This window comes from Castanea sativa, chromosome 9 (assembly GCF_040712315.1).
Source record: "Castanea sativa cultivar Marrone di Chiusa Pesio chromosome 9, ASM4071231v1".
In the NCBI taxonomy this organism is placed as follows: domain Eukaryota; kingdom Viridiplantae; phylum Streptophyta; class Magnoliopsida; order Fagales; family Fagaceae; genus Castanea; species Castanea sativa.
This window is the reverse complement of record NC_134021.1, coordinates 18444879-18460869: the sequence shown is the minus strand read 5'-3', so window position 1 is coordinate 18460869 and position 15991 is coordinate 18444879.

Below are 15991 nucleotides of genomic sequence, written 5' to 3'. Positions count from 1 at the left end.
CTTGAGTGATGAGCGACGCGTCTCGCGTCGTTGGCTTCCCTCAGGCCTCTTCTCGTTAGCCTTTACATTTCCTGTTGAAATTTTGACTGGGGCAGGGTTGACATTCATGGAGTGTTTGACATTACTTTTTGTATTCCTGTCATTTCTCCTTATTTCTCGCCTTTCTTTCTTTTCTTCAGGTATGGGAGGTTTCAGATTTTCATGGCAAGAGATACTTAATTCCATGTCATGCGCACGAGTTGCCAATTCTTCGAATGTTCGGGGCTTTACCCCTTGTAGGATGTACAGAAGTCCCCAATGCATGCCTTGGATGCACATTTCTACAGCAGATATTTCAGACAGTCTATCCTTACAATCTAAACTCAAAGAACGCCACCGACTGATGTAGTCAACAACGGGTTCGTCTTTCCACTGCTTAGTATTGGTAAGCTCCATCATGCTTACCGTACGGCGCGTGCTGTAAAACCGGTTAAGGAACTCCCTTTCCAACTGATCCCAACTATCAATTGACTCAGGTTCCAAATCTGTATACCAATCAAAGGCATTCCCTTTCAGAGAACGAACAAACTGCTTTACAAATAGGCCTCCTTGAGTCCCTGCGTTCTCACAGGTTTCTACAAAGTGCGCAACGTGTTGCTTAGGGTTTCCCTTGCCATCGAATTGCAAGAACTTAGGGGGTTGATACCCATTTGGCATTCTCATATCGTCAATGCGCTTCGTATAAGGTTTTGAATATATGAGAGAATGTGTAGAAGAACCTCCATATTGTGCTCGTATGGTGTTTGTTATCATGTCCTGCAGTTGTTGGACAGATATCGAGGCCATTGAGGTGGAATGTCCTTGTTGAGAAGTGCCTTCACCTCCTTTTCCCTTATCACCCTTAGCGTTTTCTCCCTTCAAGGTAAAGCCAGGAGGGTGCTCAAGGTCTGGATTTGATTCACCCAAATCTTGGACTTCCAGTTTGTTCATCAGAGTTGCAATTTGGACGTCCTTATCTTCAAGTGCTTTTGTGAGAAGGGTGACCCTTTGTTCCATTTCAGCCATCTTTTCTTCCACAGTAGAGGTGTTGGTCATCATTACTGGCATGACCTCTAGATATGAGGGAGAAAACGATGAGACAGGATGAGTCAAAGGCATTTTGTTCCTTAGGCTTCTCATCACAGGCGAAGAGTTGATAGAAAAGGTCTTTGTTGAGGATGATTCATCATTGATCTCAAAATCCTTCGAGACAGATGAATCCTTAGCGGTGGCTTTCCTTTTTGCAAGAAAGTCTAGAGAGATGATATTATGAAGCTTGCTTTCCTTGGTTGATTGGGGTTGCGGTTGATCAAGAGCTTTGGATCGACTACGAGTGATTGGGCCGACATAATCATCCGCAATGGAAGCATCCATCACCGATTTTTGAGCATTCTTGTTAGAAGCCATTGAAGCTAGTAGCAGATCGAATTTCTTTTCTTTTGAAGGAGAAAGAGATGAGAGGCAGAGATGTCCCACTGGGCGTGCCAGAATTTGTAGACGACTAAATTTCTTAGTTCGAAATAAATCAAACAAGTAAAATAGTTTCACAAATACGAATTTGTATTGATAAATGTGTGGTACAATTCTCTGTAATTACAAAAGAGTGATCCTCTGATTCGATCTCCTTGAAAGATTTATTGATTGGAATTGTGGTAATGTGATTTTGATTTGAACATAAGATATTCTTCAATTTGGCTGAGGAATGGATCGAAGATCTTTGAAACGGAATTACAATGAATCTCTGGCTATGAGCTTGTTAGAAATTCTTTGTTCTTCGTGTTCTTCGTGTTCTTCGTGTGTTCTTCGTGTTTGAAGGTTTGTGGTGGAAGTTCTTCGGTGCTTTAGAGGCTTGATTCCGTAGAGCTCCGTTGATTTATGGTTTGTTGAGATTTCTGGAGGCTTTTGAGCTTGATTCCAGTGAACTTTGAGATCTGGACGAGTAGTTTGGATGATTTTGCTTCGAATGTTGTTTTGTATTCGAGGTTGAAGTTCTTGAATTTCTTGGAGGCTTTGAGGTTTGATCCTGGCAGAGCTTCTGGGTTTTTGAACTCAAGCTATCTTCTTCCTTCTCTCTGTTCTGTGTCCTCCCCCTAAATGTCTTAGGAAGGCTTCTATTTATAGGAGTTTAGGAGTAGGTGAGCGACACGTGGCGGAGTCTGATTGGTGACACTTGTCACAGCTTGATTGGTCCTCTTATGTCATTGCTTACACGTGCTGATTGCTTGTGTCATCGCTTACACGTGCGAAGCTGCTTGTGTCATTGCTTACACGTGCGGAGCTGCTTGTGTCATTGCTTACACTTGCGGAGCTGCTTGTGTCATTGCTTACACCTGCTGATGCAGTTTCATGCCTTTATTTCAATGACACTTGGCAAATTTCTATTGGTTTCTGAATAGTGATGGCAAAACCTAGCAGCAGTACGTGGCGCCTTGTAATTGGCTGTATTTTGTGAACTTGGTAGTATGATGTGTCAGCTTGTGATAGGTCGGGAATTTTCCCTCTCTACAATGACAAAATACCTTCAATTAATCAGTCCCCGACTTGATCCGCACAATTTTTTCCCCCCTAAGATGGAACAAACATGGCCGGGACACCCTGATCCAAACCCGTCATTCCATTCCCTACTTAACTCTAGTTTGAGTTTTACAACAAATTAAATTAGCCAAATGGTTTTTGGCTTTTTCTGATCACCCAATCTCCCAATACGGATGAGGTCGGTTTGACCTAATAACTCATTTTATGGGATGCACTTGACTTTCCAAACGAAGAAAGAAAAAAAAAAAAGGGAGTTCTACGACAAATTTTAATATGAAAGAAACCATTATCAAGAAAAAATGGTAACCCAATCATAATAAAAAGAGAAAAAAAAAAAAAAAAGTTTGTATTCAATGAATTAGTGCACTGGATAGTTGAGATACACACAGGTATTCTATCCCAACATTTTCAATATACTAATGCACTCAACATAAGCTCTATCCTAATAAAAATATGCATTGGAATCCTATAACAATTTTCACATTTTTCCTCGTTAGGGCATAATATTGTACCAGCTACCATTTAACATTTTAACAAATTGTGATAACTAAATCATAAAAAACGTCGTGTCTCTCAAAGAAAAAATGGGACAAAAATGTTTCATCTTAATGTCATACATGATACACCATGCAATTTATGATGTTCCACGTGTAGAAATAGGCAGTTGAATGCTGCATGCATGCCAGTTCTGCGTGCATGGTTTTGTTTTACTCCTGCCATGTGGCTTCGTCCCAAATCACATAAGACCACGTAAAAGGAACTTTGGTCCGAACAATCCCTGGTTTCGTTGGGAGCCTATTGATAAATATTAATATTTATCAATAGGCTCCTAACGAAACCAGGGATTGTTTGAATTCATATCTCTCATGACCAGAATAATATTATTCTGGTCATAAGAGATATGAATTCAAATTTCACAATTTGAAAGGGAGATACAAGTTAATGTGTTATAAGAAAAGAAATTTCCTAATTCATATTTCTCACCCAAAAGTTTTTGATATTGACTTCATTTTTTAGGTGCTTCCGATTAACACCCTTGGTTGATCAAAAGCTTAGGAAGTAGGTTGTTAACTCTAGTAGGTTTGGACTAAATGAACTTCATCCTACTAGACATACTGCTCAATTGGCATCCTTAACGTGATTTGTATTTCTAAGATTTTTCTCGACAATGCTTATTTTACCATGTTTCATTCTTTCTTTAAAGGAAAATAGTGGGAGAGATGAAAGGGAAGTGAGGGATGGAGCTTGAACTACATATATGGAACACCACAAAAGATACTATTACCACTTAATTATCACTTAAATAAAATTTTCTTTTAAAATTTAAGTTAGATCATTAGTCAAGTTGAAATTGGATTTATTTACAAGTTTTTTAACACAAAAACATTAGGGTCCTTGGATAAAAAGCATTGAGCATTGATCTGCAATTCATTTGTAAACCCCATCATATGAGAACATCTCATTTTCTTGGCGTAAGTAAGAAAGCATTTCTATTCAAACATCACAATTTTATTGTTCTATGCTTCTATGCAAGGGCGGAGCCTGGGGGTGTTCCCCAACTCCACCTAAAAAAGCTAATAAAATCTAGTAAGTTTAGCAGTAGTATAATGTATAGACCTCTTAAATGCTTTGACCCATGTTAAAACGAAAGGCAACCCTTACTTAATACGTTCTGACACCGAAGAAAACAATTGAAAGATTCAACACTTTTTATACAAAAACTAATGTCATGTTTAAAAAAACTTTTATCTTGTACTTCAATTTCAGCATGTTTATCCACGACATTTTGAGTTTATCCCCTTTTTATTATTATTATTATTATTATTATTATTATTATTATTATTATTATTATTCATGAAATTTCAATTATTTGTGGCTCTTATATTTTATATGCAATAATAAAGTCACAATCTCAATATTTTCGTAATAAATTTATCTCAAAACAAGTGTCAAATTGATATTGATAAATAAAAAAAATATGTGAATGGTACATTTACGTGACAAATGGTTTAAACTTTGACTTTTTATGAACCCAAATCTTGACCTGCTGAAGTGAAATTCTGACTGCGCTATTGCTTCTATGCATCTTTACGATGTGTAATCCTGACTTCGTTATTGCTTCTATGCATCTCTACGATGTGTTATAGAGACGTGTGCCATTATTTGGTGGAATGTAAACGATGCAGAGTGCCATACTTGCATGCACTGCCAGAACATTGGGGTCGTGTCCTGTTCACATAGAAAATTGAACACTAGTTGAATAATCAATTGGAATTGGGTCGGAAGTTGAAATTTTTTTCCTTTTTTGCGGTGTGGGTCTCTGACACTCCAGTCAGGTAATCACATTGATAAAAAGGAAGCTTCAAGATCTGACAACATATTAATCTACCGGCACAGCTTCACATTTGTTTTTTGTTAGGTTAGGGTTGGACTTTGAATTTTTGAAGAGGAACTTTTCTATTAAGTGCCCCTTTTTCCCGGGAATAAGTCTGTTTAACACGTATGAGATGAGTCTCTTTCACACATGTATGAATGAGGTGGAAAATTAGTAAATGAAAAATAATAAAATAGTGTTAATGGGTGGTAGTATAAGTATTAATAATTTGCCAAATTTATAATATTTTATTGTGAAAATTATTGTATTTGTAATATTTCTCTAATTTAGATTTTTTAAGAAGAATTATTTTTTAGATATAAATATGTATGGTTATGTTGAAATTATAATTTTTATAATTTTAAACATTATTACTCAATAAATTTTCATTAAATGAAAATTCTCATAAATCTACTTTACATTTTCTTCTAAACATGCATTTTATTATTAGATTATGTAGTTGAACCCATCCCTTTTCTCTTATATATACAATATTTGGTTTTTATAAAATAATTTTGTGCTCTCAGATTAAAAAGTAATCTAAAATATTAATTAGGGTTGAATTTTATAATAAAATCGATTGTATTTTTACAAATAATCGAGTTTCTTTTAAATTAAAAATTAGTTATTCATTCTATTTTGCTACTTTTCAATACAAACACAATCCAATTTTGGTCTCTATAACCTTTTCTTTTTCGGCTAAAATTTTTAGTTTCTTTAAGGAGTGAACAAGAACACGCAATAACATACTCCTGTCCTGTTATGAATGATATTAACAGAAGTAACTATTTCAATCTACATTCATCAAGAAGGCAACAATGAAAATGAAAAAACAAATTATGAAATTTATTAGTCAACTCCTACCATTATAGGCAAATACAGGTGAATTGGCTCCAGAGAAGATGACTGAAAAAGTCGGAAGTAGGAAAAGAAAATCTGTGGCAAACGACAAGATCACATTCAGAAATGAATCACAACCACCAAGATATATCAAATGACGTGCTGCACCGACGACGAGCAGTGCTTGCATGTGGATAACAAACGTGTCATTAGGTATGTGGGGTCACCCAACGGACATGCATGGTTGTTCTTTCACTCTTGTCAATTTCAATGTATATTACACTCATCCATGGCTAGGGTCTAGGACTACTACTGCCCACTTCTCATAGCTGATACCCAACTACTCTGTCACAGTGTCTGTCCCTCCGGTAAGTGTCTAAGAAAGGTCACTCTCTCTCTCTCTTCAGTTAATCGCGGCAAAATTTGTGAGGGCCCTCACAAATTTCATATATAAGATTGAAAGTGTGTAATATAATTTAGACGGTTAATAAATTATTTTAAAAAAAAATTAATATTACTTTATGAGATGTATAAAAAATGGAAGAAGAAAATTTTTCTTTTTCCTTTTCATAAAAGTTTTTAAAAATATTTTTTAAATCAAAGTTGTTAGAACACTTATTAACTTTTCTTGTATAATTTTGGAGTGAACTTTTTCTTTTTTCTTTTTTTCTTGTGACAAGCTAATATCTTGTGCACGGGATGTATAGAATGCATCTCTCGCAAGCACAACATGCTCTACACATGTCAATACATAAGATGATTTTTCATTTATGACCCAATAAACAATGAGTAATAGAAAAAATATATAAACAGTGAATGCATGTAAAAATGATTCTTCATACTAATTGCCGATTACATAACAAAATACAACAAAATCTGTGTTCTTAATGGTCTGTTTGGATGTTTAAAAAATAAGGGAGAGTAGAGTAGAGAGAGCGAGAGTAATTTAAATCCCTTGTTTGGAAGTTTTTTAAGGGAGGAGGGGTTTGGGGGGTTTCAACTACCTCTAACCTTTCATTTTTAATTCCCCCAAATTGGAGAGATTTGGAGGGAGAGTAGAGTAGATAAATTATTGACCAAATGAATTCTCCAATTTACCATTTTTAAATTAACAAAATTACAAACCAATTAATCATAGACCAATATTGCAATTTATTTTCAAATATGGGTAAATTTGTCTATTTAATCATTTCCTCTCCTCTCCATCTCAATTTTAAAAACAGCCAAACAAGGGGAAGGGCTAATTACTCCCTTCCCCCTTACTAATTTTAAAAATATCCAAACAAAGTAGAGGGTAATTATTTCACTCTACTTTCCTCCTCACTACTCTCCGTTCCTCTACTCTCCTCCCTCTCTAAACTTCTAAACATGCCATAAAAGAACTTTGTAAACAATAAAAAGATGTTTTACCTTTAAAGCTGATGCAGATTCCTTTTTCCCCTTTGGCCATATCTTTGCTTCGGGCCTTCGGCCAAAACATCTATAGCTGTCAACAACTGTACTTCTTTTTCTTATGTAAATAAATTTGGCAATTCTATAACTTATAACTTGGTTGAACATATATATTAAAATTTTTTTTTTTTGTGTGGATGAAAGATGTTCTTTTACACTTATTTTATGTACATAAATTTGCCAATAGTGACTGATATTTTTCAATAATATTCATTCTCTCTTCTTAAAAAAAAAAAAAATCACAAAAAAAAATCCCTAAAGCATTAAAGCCAAGTGGGGCCGGTGCTCAATAAGTGTCCCCACCATCCTTATTTTAGTCTAAAAATATGCATGTTTGTATCCGAATTTTTTTACTAAAATTATGCATAACAAAGCCCCCACCTTCAAATAAATTCAAAAGTTTTAAATTCTTACAAATTTATCACCCAAAAATAAAAGATTCTTGCAAATTAAATACTAAATAGTACAGTATAATTTTGTTAATTTTAAACCAAACTTTAAACTTATCAACCCAACAAGTCCTATAGAAGTTGGGTGGGTTGATTACTACACATGTGATGGTTTACTGTGCAGGGTTGAGTTAATAATCTCTCTTCGGTCAGGTTGATTTGGATAAAAAAATCTTTACAACCCATCCCATTCACAACCCTAGATTTCGATGACAGTGATAATAAATATTTACGGTGACTACTTTGCAATCACAACTACACTACACTACAGTTATTTGTGCGATATATTATAGCTCTTAGTGCCTGGGCCAAGGTGGTCCCGGCCCAAGTTAAGCTGAAGCAGCGTCTAACGAGGCCTAAGATATCATAGTCATGTGGGCCAGAAGATCGTATTCTAAGTTGAGCCCTTTTCTGCTTATGGCTCACCCAGTACTCTGCATTCTCAAATTAAGGTTTGCTTTCTAGCTAGCCTGCGATTGGTCATGTCATGGATCATATTGTACAACCCTTTAGTCGCATATCCAATAGTCCAGCCTAATGGATAGCTGCACTCTCAAGAAGAATTCCATTTCCTCTTAAATTAGGTTTCTTCTCCTCCAATTGATTTCAAAAGAATCCTTTTTGTTTGATGTCTACATGTATCATTAGATGTTATCCTTCTTTTTTTCAACCAAAAAAAGACGCATTAACAAAATTCCAATTTGAGCAAAAGTCTATGGATACAATTTTTATTCCACAACTTGTTAAGTTCTCAAGTTATAATTGAAGTAATATCATTTTTACATAAGTCTATCACCATCATCATTTTTGTTATGCAACAATTACAACAAGGTTCGTCAACAATTATGGAAAGTTATTAAAAATTTCACCTTTCGAATTAATGTTTTAGTTTATCTCTCCTCTTCTGCATTTTTTTTCTCTCTACCCAACTCTACCAACCACCCATGGAATTAAGTTTGAATTTCAAAATTCTTACAACTAAATGTCCTTATGGTGCACTAGGTATGAGCTTGGACAAAAAGGATAAAAAGTGCCAAAGAGCCTCTCCCTGTGACGCAGCCAATGCGTTATTAAGGAAAAAACAAAAATGCTCCATGGTGGATGTCCATGCAATCAGCCTAAATTCTTTGGAAGGAACTGAAGGTTTTTCTTGTGGTAACCAAACAAACGTGAGGAACAAGAAAGAAATACACTCACAGATACAACAATATCATACCAGAGTTCTTAAGTCTGTAGGGAGGGAGAGAGAGGAGACCCCAATCTATAATATACCACAACACTTAGAAGAACAAAAAAAAGTGATGTACAAGATGCCCACATTCTAAACATCTTTAAGGTATATCTTTAAATGAATGTAAGGATAAATTTTTTATATAAAAGTGATAAGCCATACTTGAAGTAACGTTACTTTTTATGTGAACTTAGAACTTATAATATTTATGCACCAATTATAATATATCATGTCAAGTATAAAATAAAATGAATTCCTCTAATGTCCTTGTCTAGTGAGCAATGATTGTAGAATTACCTCACCCAAAAAAAAAAAGACATACAAGAAGATTATCCAATCTTCACATGCCAAATATGCATAGAGCCCTTGCAATCAAATCAGAAATTCAACTACAATAACAACTGTGTGCACCCTTTTTTATTATGTCAAATAGATCGAAACCCATATTAACAACAAGGTGCCAAACATTAAATGTCCTATATTTATTTATGATGCATGAATTGCATGTTTAAATGAGAATTAATAATATCATATAAATATATATATATATATATATTCTATATCTATATTTGTTACCTCACTTTGAAGGCTTTACAACATCATTATTTTATTGATTTGATTTTTAAACCAAATTTTACCACTACAAACGTGTTTGTCTTACATTTTTGTTGTGCACTACAATCTACTTCAGTCCTATTCGGTTCAATTCGGTCTATTTTGGTCCAATTTCGTTCTATTTGGTCCACCTTGGTTTTATTTGATCCAATTCGGTCCATTGTGTTCACTTCAGTCCTATTCGGCCCAATTTGATTCAATTTAGTCCACTTTGGTTTCATTCGGTCCATTCTATTTACTTTGGTCTTATTCAGTCCATTCAGTCCACTTTGGTCTTATTCGGTCCATTTTGGTCATATTCGGTCCATTATGTTCACTTTGGTCTTATTTAATCCAATAGGTTAATTCTGTCTACTTTGGTCCTTTCTGTTCGCTTTGGTTCTATTCAATCCACTCAGTCTTATTCGGGACATTATGGTCCAATTTGGTCCTATTCAGGTCATTCGGTCCATTTGGTCTTATTCAATCCAATGATCGTATTCGGTCTATTTTGGTCCTATTCAGTCCATTATGTTCTATATGGTCCTTTGAAACTAGAACTTTTTTTTTTTAACTCCACAATTATCTTGATAGCTAAAAATCAGGTAATAAAACTTAATAATATGACACCAAAATTCAATATAAACAGGATTTCATGTTAACTAAGGTAAGTAGGAAACAGACTGAATACCACAATTCTAATACATTAATTGGTTGTGTTTCTTGACCTTGTGGAGTTAAACCCATAGAAAGAGAGAGAACGTGAGCCATGGTCCCCCCCCCCCCAAAAAAAAGAAGATTGAATATGGGTCATCTAGCCTAATTTTTATATCTTTTGATTTTAATGCCTAATGATGAAGCCAAAAAATCGCCAATAAGCTGTTCGCTCTCACAAACCGAAGCAATACCTACAAAACGAAAAGAAAAGACCTAATAGAGAGCACCGGTGTGGTGCCGGCCAAAAACCCTCCAAAAGTCAAGTTAGAACTTTTTTCGCAACCCAATAGTGCCAGAGTTGAGTAAATAATACGTACCTTGATTTATGAGGGTTTTGGGGTATTTGAAGTAGTGTAGGGTTAACATCTATGCCTTGGCCATGAAGTCCTTTCCTTTTAGGATAGAACCTCTTCAATTTTACATATCTCCTAGAGTTCTTTTCCTTATTGGAGTCTTTTGATTAGGGTTAAGCGTGTGGCTCAAGAACTCCCTTTATACACGTTTGCATGGGGATTAAGCAAAGCCATATCAGACCTAACGTGAGATGCAAGTCAATTTCATTTAGGAATCCTTTGGGGCCAAATCTCGGAGAAAGATGACTGCTACGTGTCGCTTGCGTTTGCCCACTATGGGTCCGTGCTCCTTGGATTCGTCAACTATAAACCCGTCATCCTTATTTTGTCACATCTATTCATATAGACCTGTCACATTCATTTTTATTCCCCTTCAGTTGCCCCCTCATTCCATGAATCCGTCATCTATCCTCTACGGGCTCATGGAATGACGGTTAGTTTTGATCCTTGATAGGTGTGTCATGATTGACAGGTTGGAGCAAAGTTATAAATGCACAAGGGACACGTGGCGGAACCTGATTGATGGTTCGTTGGAATCGAGGCGTCCTTTCGTCTTTGCGCCGTTCCTTCTATATATACTATCCATCCTTTTCATTTTTATGTTTTGGAAAAAAATTTGACTGATCAGAGCGCAACCGTCCACTTCGTGTGATCTGTCGCCTCGAGTAGTTGCTTTTTATCGTCCTTTTAGTTCGTCCGTCGCTTCATTCATACCATCCTCAAGTAGTTGCTCGTTAATTTCTGTTCATTTTGCATGTTGGTCCGTCCTCAGTATAGATCTAGAGTCTTAGGTTTCCTTTACCCGTCATCTGTAGGTGTCAGATGTCCAGTAAGACGCCAAGTGGTCAGTCTTTTGTCCGCCAGGGAGCGAACTACAAAGAGGTGTTCCCGTCAGGTCAAGCAGACCAAGATACCTCTAGCGAGAAGAGGGAAACGTCAGCCAGCTCTCCTTCCAATGTGGAAGATGAAGGGCAGGATGAGGATGGGTCAAAGTATGACTCGAACAATGACTTAGATGGTATAGATTCACTGATCCAGTCCGTCATAAGCCCTGACGGTTTCAAGGAATTTGTGATGCTTCCTTTGTGGATGGTGAACGATTTCATCTCTAGCATCAAGCAACCACACTTCAATACGCTTAGACAGAAGTATTAGATACCTGATAACATCCCCATCCATTTACCTTTTAAGTCCGAGAAGTGCTATTACAAAGGTCTCAAAGATGTTGGTGTGTATGAGCAAATGCTTAAAGCGGGCCTGCAGTTCCCATTAAGTGCTTTGCACCGTCGTCTCCTTCTGTACCTAGGTTTGGCCGTCAGCCAAATCTCACCAAATGCTTGGAGGATTTTTTTAAGCGTTGAGGTCTTGTATGGTGTGATGTCTAATGGGGCAAGACGGTTAAAAGTGGAAGAGTTCTTTCATTGTTACCGTCCATTTGAGATCACCAAGTCGAGGGGCATGTATAGCTTTGTGCTGAGGAGTCCGGTGTTTAGGTTAGTATCCGAGACCCCATACTCCAATCGTAACTGGAAGGGTCGATATTTCTTCCTTTAGGGGACGACCATGAATACATGCCAGTAGATAAGACCTGGGGGATAATGCCTCTGTCCGGTATGAGCCCATCCTACTTACAAGTTTTTATTAAGTATTGAAGTTATTTTAACCGTTCACTTTTGCAGCTAGGAACCGTCTACCTGTCACCACAAAACAATTTGGTTTCCTAGAGAGAATCTTCCAAACCACCAAATTGTCGAAGAGAATATGGGCTAAGTTGGTCACATTGGATACTCTGCACTGGTACTGCAACGGTCTTGAGCTCTCCAACACTACCCGTCAATACGATAATCAAATCCACCATCGTAAGTTATTTACGTTCCATCTGTTTTTATTATTATTTTTTATTACCTTAATTTGTATCTCCAGTTATTACCCGTCACCTTTCTTGTAGAAATGGATTTTGCCAGGAGAAGGGCACTCATCAAGTAGCAAGCCGCCGTTAAGAAGAAACAAGAGGGTAACGCTCCTTTCAAGACGGGTTCGTTCCACCCGTCCGCAAAGAGGCAACCGTCAAAGAAGGTTGATCGTCACTCAAAAAGGCAGAAGGTGGTGGCGGGGTTGGCCATCGTTCAAGGATTCGGCGGGTTGAAGTTACCTTCCAAGTTGGGTTTAGGCAAGGGTAAGGGTTTAATGACCAATCCTGATCCTGTCAAGGAGAAACCTCTTGTCTTGCTCCGAGAAGATCCACAATATGCTCTTACTCAGTTGACCTCCATTATAACAGATGAGGATTATGAAAAATCTGGGTTATCATGCGATGGAAACAATGGGGGAGACGACTCTGTATAGCCTTACTCAAGTTAGTACTTGTCGTTTAACTGCTCCGTCAAATTATCAATACTTCACTTACTCTTTGTTTTTTGGTGCAGACGGTTTTAATGGCCAAAGGGTTAATGGACCGTTGCCTGGCTCAGAAGACGCTAGAACACGTTCGTGCAAAGTCAAAGGCGACGATGGAGGAACTTGACGAGCTCAAACTTTGGAAGCTTCGTCACAAAGAGAAGCTAAAACTGTCCGAGCTGGCTCGCAAGAATTTGGAAAAAAAGGTGGAGTTATTGAGGGAGACAGTAAAAGCCAATGAAGACAATATTCGTCAGGCAAAGGTTGATGCTGTCAAGGAATATCGAGATTTTGACACCCTCCTGGCGGAACTGGGTTCCTTCTTTGGCAACGGGTTCGATGATTGTCTTCGTCAGGTGAAGGCCTCGTATCTAGATTTGAACCTTGCTCGTATCTCCATTGATCCAGAAGGTCAGACTCCAACTCGTCCCGTTGATACTGAAGATACCGACGAGCTTTTTGGTGGAGAACAAAGTAATGGTAAGGCCCAGATGGTTACCGAGAAGGTATCCGTCGTTGATGATGTTCGTTAAACCTCACCCAAAGGCCCTGATGACCAGGAGGATATCTTCGTAGTCCAAGATTAATATGTAATTTGTTTATTTATGTTCAAATGTATGGAGAAAACAATTTATCCGACATATTTCAATCCGTTGTCTTATGTTTTAACATTGCACTTTTGATCAGTTTTTTTTTTTTTTTTTTTTTTGAAGCGTTTCTTTTGTAAGCTTTTGTGGTCTTTACTCGTGTTATTTGTAGTTTATTATGTTGGACAAAACATGCTTTGCCAAAACAGCCCGTTTATTTGAATAAATTTCATCCTTCGTAGGAGGATCCGTCCACTTTGTGGACTTGAATAAATTTTGTCCTTCATGGGCCGACCCGTCCACTTTGTGGACTTAAATGAATTTCATCCTTACAGGACGATCCGTCCACTTTATGGACTTAAAATGAATTTCATCCTTTATAGGATGATCCGTCCACTTGTTGGACTCAAGTAAAGTTCATCTGTTATAGGATGATCCGTCCACTTGTTGGACTCAAGTAAACTTCGTCTGTTATAGGATGATCCATCCATTTTGTGGACTTAAATAAATTCTGTCCTTCATGGGACAACCAGTCCACTTTGTGGACTTAAACAAATTTCATCCTTACAGGATGATCCGTCCACTTTATGGACTTTATAGATTCATCCTTCATTGGACGATTCGTCCACTATATGGACTTTGCAGATTCTTATCCCTCTTGGGATGATCCGTCTATTATGTGGACTTGATAAATTTTCATCCATCTAGGGATGATTTGTCCAATATAAGGATTCGATAAAACCTGAGCAAAACAAATTCCATATGCTCTGAATAAACTCTTATTATAATGGATAGGTAGAACATTGTTCATCGAAAATAAGAAAGTCGCCTTTTAGGCTCTAAAAGTACTTGTAGGAAATAAAAACTATAACTATCTGCTGGAAAAGACAAACTGGAAAATGAGGAGGGTGATGCTGCAGTCGTCTTCATTCTTCATCTACTAGTAGTATTTCTTTAGGTGCTCCGTGTTCCATGGATAACTCAATTTTTTCCCGTCTAGTGTCTGTAGGCAGTACGTTCCCTTCTTATGCCATGAAACGATCCTATATAGTCCTTCCCAGTTAGGTCCTAGCTTCCCCTAGGAGGCATCTTTTGTAGCGCCAAGTACTCTTCTTAAGACAAGATCTCCAATCTGGAAGTCCCTGTGCCTGACCTTAGAGTTGTAATGCTTTGCCATCAGGTCCTGGTATCGCACTAGTCTCTGCTTCGCTGTCGCTCTTACTTCGTCCATAAGATCGAGCTGTAAACGCACGGCTTTGTTATTTTTTCTCTCGTCGTAGTTCCCAACCCGGTAGCTTGTTAGCCCCACTTCTACCGGTATGATAGCCTCACTACCATACGCCAATCGGAATGGTGTTTTCCCTGTCGGTGTTCTTGCCATTGTCCTGTATGTCCATAAAACACTTAGTAATTCATCCGGCCATATGCCTTTTGCCCCCTCGAGCCAGGTCTTGATAATCTTGAGCAAGGATCGGTTCTTGACTTCAACCTGTCCATTGGCCTGCGGGTGGGCGGGTGACGAGTAGTGGTTCTTGATCCTTAGCTGGGAACAAAAATCCCTGAATGCGTCGTTGTCGAATTGCTTTCCGTTGTCCGAAACTAGCACCCTCGGAATACCATACCTACAAATAATATTCCTCCATACAAAACTTCAGATATTATTCTCCGTGATAGTGGCCAAAGCCTCCGCTTCCATCCATTTAGTGAAGTAGTCGATGCCAACCACTAAGAACTTCAACTGCCTTACCGCTGTTGGGAACAGGCCCATGATGTCTAATCCCCATTGTACGAATGGCCATGGGGCCGTCATAGGGGTAAGCTCTTCCGTTGGTTGCCTTATGAAATTGCCAAATTGTTGGCACTTGTCGCAAGCTCTAACATATGTGTCGGCATCCTTCTGCATTGTTGGCCAGTAGTATCCTGCATAAAGTAGCTTGTGCACTAAAGAACTATATCCAGAATGGTTGCCGCAAACTCCTTCATGGACCTCCCTCATGACGTAGTCCGCCTTTTCCTGGTCGAAGCATCTTAAGTAAGGTCGAGAGAATCCTTTTTTGTATAGGACATCTTTAATCAAAACAAATCGGGCAGTTTTAACCTTCAACTTTCTTGCGGCCTCTTTATCGTCTGGTAGTTTGCTATCTTTTAGATATGCGGCTATTGGAGTCATCCAACAGTGCTCACTACTTACCTCCTGTACGCTAGTACCATCTATCAGAGATGAAAGTTGAATGAAGGATAACACCTGGTCGGGGACGATCATGGGTTCTGCGGAAGCTGATTTTGCTAATCGGTCGACATCTTGGTTTTCATCCCTTGGGATTTGAACTAACTTGATCTGAAGGTTACTCGTTCGACCCTTCACTTCCTCAAGATACCTCTTCATCCTTTCATTCTTGCACTCGTAGCTTCCATTAACTTGATTGGTCACGACTTGAGAATCG